Here is a 4,481-nt window from a genome sequence, read left to right as displayed (position 1 = left end):
AAATAATCTGCGATTATAAATAAATGATGATTATTAAGAAAATTGTTTTCTTTTTGCCCAAATAAAAGTTCAACAGACGTTCTATTAAAAAACAAAAATGTATTGTATATACTCGCACATACATACAGTGCACTCGCGATAACTCGAACTAATTAAAACAGGCGCTGTTCGATTTATCGAATTTGTTCGACTTATCAATTGAGTGTGCTACGTTAAAAAAACAGTCATCGATATCGATTTTTCGATCGATTGTTGAAAATGGAAGCCAGTAGAAAATTTCTGTAGTATAGTTTCGTTATACGAATTACATTTTGGTCCATTGGCTGGATCAATGGTGTCGCATTCGACGGCATAAACATAGTAAAAATATAAACCATCCTCGGACTTTAATTCGATTTCGTTGGGATGTGATTGGGCATTATCAATTAGAAGAAGAGCCTTCTCAGGTAGTCCCCCATCTTTCAAATATTTTCTTACCTAAATATTAAAGTCATTTAACTTGGTTAAAAAAATTGTTTTAATGAATCTGGATTTTACCTGCGGCACGAACGAATTATGAAACCAGTCTTTAAAAATCGCCGAAGTCATCCAGGCTGATTTGGAATTTTTGTACTCCACCGGACAGTTAAAACTTTTGAAAACACGAGGATTTCTTGCTTTGTCAATAACGAGAAGTTTAAGCTTATGGTTGCCGGTAGCGTTAGTGCAAGCCATAAATTGCCTTATCTTTCTTTTTTATAAGACTTATGGTGGACTTGGCTACCCCATATTCCTTCGCTAGAGAAGTAACACTACGTCCACGTTTAATTTTGTTAAGGACTTCAGCCCTCTCTTTTAATGTTAAACACTTCAACCTTTTACGATCCATTACTCACGTGCACTGATACACTACAAATGACAAATTTAAAGCAATTTGGTCAATGCAAGATGTTGTTCCCAGAAAACTAACGGGATATTAACGCCGAAATATTCATATGGACAATACACTAGTATACATATAATTTATATACATATACTATTACATATGTATCTATGTACAAAATGTACATGTTTGAAAAGAATGTGTGTACAAATAAATTTGTTTTTTTGTTCGAGTTATAGCGCTTTTTTATTGTTCGAGTTACAAAGAAGTCAATAGGGGGAAAAATATGTTCGAGTTAGCACGTCGTTCGACTTAGCGGCTATTCGAGTTACCGCGAGTGCACTGTATTTCCTTATATACAATTCACCACACAACATCACATCACCTCTCCACAGTGAAACACACCACTTGTAAACGCTAATGTGTTAAACAATCGATCACGCCTTCTTCAAACAAATCAAACAACTACACCCATAATAAAAATGATAATTTATATACGAGTATATCAACCGATTATACACAAACAACACTGGCCAGGCAAAATTCATTTGTTTGCGCCTAAATATATGCCGCAGTAACTGCAACAACCATATTTGGTTGTGTTTACTTTCATTTTAGCGCACACCCACTCATATACAGAGTGTCCACGAAGCTGGTTTACAAATTTTACAAAGGAAAAAATCGTATTCACTGTTTCTTTAAATTAAGTGTAAATTTGAATAAATTAAAATGTTTTTTTTTTTAATCCGAAGGCGTTTTGGCTTGTGTATGGTTAGTTTTAATAAATAAATAAATAAAAAATAATGTTTATAAATATGTATATGGTTTTTTATGATTTTTTTTTATTTTACGTTAATTCCTTACAGTATTGGGATATTAATGGCTAAGAAACATTGGCTAAAAAAAGCTAAGAGTTAGTAAGTAGAACAATACAGAAAATTTTGAAAGCAAAACATGACCTCATTTTAACATCTTAAGAAAGATTTTTTACAAACTCTTTTTGGAAGAAAAAAACATGGAACATTAATTGAGTTACTTATTCAAAATTGTTTATCCTTTCCTTTGTTTTTTATCCTTCCTCTGCAGCTACTAATCGACTTATCATGGAGTGAATATGGGCCCCCAAATCATAGTTAGTTAAATTTTTCCAATATAAACAGCTTTTTAATTCTGCTCGATTTTTTAGCTGCCATTTTTTAATTTTTTTCCTCACAAAGGTAACTTATTTCTACGAACGTAAAGTTATCAAGTTCCGCCCTGATGTTTCCATAACTTTTTCCCAACTAATATATATAGCAGACATATTTTAGCCTTAGAGATCTTAAATGTGATATCGCTATCTTGATGGCACCTAAAAGTTGCAATGTTGCCTTAAAAGCTCCCATTTTATTGGACTTCTTGTTAAATGTGACCTCGAAATATCTGCCGTAGCCGAATTAGTTGGTGCGTGAATACCATTCGGAAGTGCACAGGTTCGAAAAAACAAATGATAGAAAAAAACACCTTTTTCTAATAGCAGTTGCTACTCGATAGGCAATGAAAAACCTGCGTATGTATTTCTACCTTATAAAGCTCCTCATAAGAGACCATCTGCCGTTTGGAGCCGGCATAAAACTGTAGATCCCTTCAGTTGTGGAAAAATATAAAGACGGGCGCCACAAATATGAGGAGAAGCTAGGCTAAACCCCTAAACGAAGAGTATAAGCACCAATTACATATACAAGGTGGCGCAAAATTAATCACCCTATCGGAAGATTTACAATTTTTTGTAAATGGCGTCGTACCTTTGTCAGTCATATTTAACACATGTGAACTGGACAGTATACAAAAACTCAAGCAATGGAGCGCGTAAAAGTCAAAAGAAAGATTTACATGATTCAAAATAGCTTTTTTTTTTACTTAGTATAAAGATTTTTTTTTTATTCAATATAAATGTTCCTCAAAAACAAAATTTAATGATTAGTTTTCTATCACTCAAAATCATTTTTCTCTTATCTGGTAAAAAAAGTTATTTAAAGACCAAAATGTATGATTAATTTTGCGCCACCTTGTATAAATTATAAAATATTAGCATAAACATTATGAGGCAACCAAAGTATTTTCAATAAAGGTCATATGAGAAACAGTCCAAAAAATCAAACGCAGAAAGTTTACAAAATTCAAAAGTTGCAAATTTATTACAATTTTCCACACATTTTTACAGTTTTCGCCGGCTTTTAGTTATTCCATAAATTGAATAGACAATCACTTTGAACTTATCACAGATATTCACATCATTAGCATGAACTTATCGCTATACTACGTAGAGCGCTTCATGCTGGTTCATCCAGCGTTTGGAATTCTAGTCGTTCAATAGCAAAGTAGGATTAACTAATAGGAAAGTAGATCAACAAATAGGAAAGACTCTAAAAACAGGACAACCTCACATCACAGGTTCATTTCTTCTGAGAAGATTTTATACGCTTTCATGGCAAAGTACTGCACCATTCTATGTTTACCATAATTCGGCTCCATTTGTTAGTCTTATAAGAACACTTTTTTCCCACACTGTACATTTTCGTGCGGCGCCTCAAACACCTAAAAACTTTGCGCACACAAACTGGCACATCCCAATACGCCACTTCTTTTACCCAATGTAACATTTGAAATACTTACATACATATGTATGTTTGTATGTGTGCAGGTGGTTTTATGAAAAATAAAAATGAAAGTTTTTCCCTGAACTTCGCTTGGTTGTTCCGTATGCCACAGTTTGACAATTTAATTATGCATATAATTAGCCGAACTAAACTGATTTTAGTCCCCGCCATCGCTGTCACGAACTCTAATGATTATTTACAATTTAATGGCGAAATGTAAATAGCATTTACGAGTGTCACAGACAGGCAATGGCAAACTGTTGATTGAAAGTTGGACTTTTTTAAGCGTAAGCACTTATATACATACGTATACACACATCTACATAAGGGGAAAATAGACAACTTTGTAATGGATAGAAAAGTTTCAGAACACTTTTTTTGAGAATTTGTGTTTCAACATTTTCTGCTTTAGAAAACTCCATAAAAAACTCACGAAAATTTGTATCTAGAAGTTAAAAAAGTAATTTGTTTGAGCTCTTCTAAAATATCGGGTGAGCGCATTATAAGAATTTTTTTTAAATAAAATTAAATAAAAAAATTAAATTAAAAAGCGAAAATTAATTTAAAAAAATTAAATCTAAAATTAGGAATGATTCTGTTCCTTGTCTTCTGAAATTTCATTACGCTGCAAAATCATTATTAGCTCAATGCATAATGAATATTTTTCTTTGTTTTTTATTAAATAGAAACTTGTGCGAATTCATTTAAAGTACCCTTTACAGTATCTGAAAAAGAAAAAAATTAATCTGTTCCATGTTTTTTTTACAAAGAAATTTGTGGGAACGATTTGCTCACATAGAATCCACGATAAGACCGGTCTAAAACTAAACATTTTTTTTTCATTAAAATATAAAACCATTGCTTAAGGTGTTAATCTGGGGACTACATTCTGAAATTTCTTTTAGTTTTCGGCTTTCCGACTACTGCAGTGTCTGTCAGGCTGAACAGGATAGCAATAATGAAAGCCGTGACACTGGTAC

Source organism: Anastrepha obliqua, chromosome 4 (genome assembly GCF_027943255.1).
Source record: "Anastrepha obliqua isolate idAnaObli1 chromosome 4, idAnaObli1_1.0, whole genome shotgun sequence".
NCBI lineage: Eukaryota > Metazoa > Arthropoda > Insecta > Diptera > Tephritidae > Anastrepha > Anastrepha obliqua.
The sequence above is the reverse complement of the archived record's forward strand: the minus strand, read 5'-3'. Positions refer to the sequence as shown.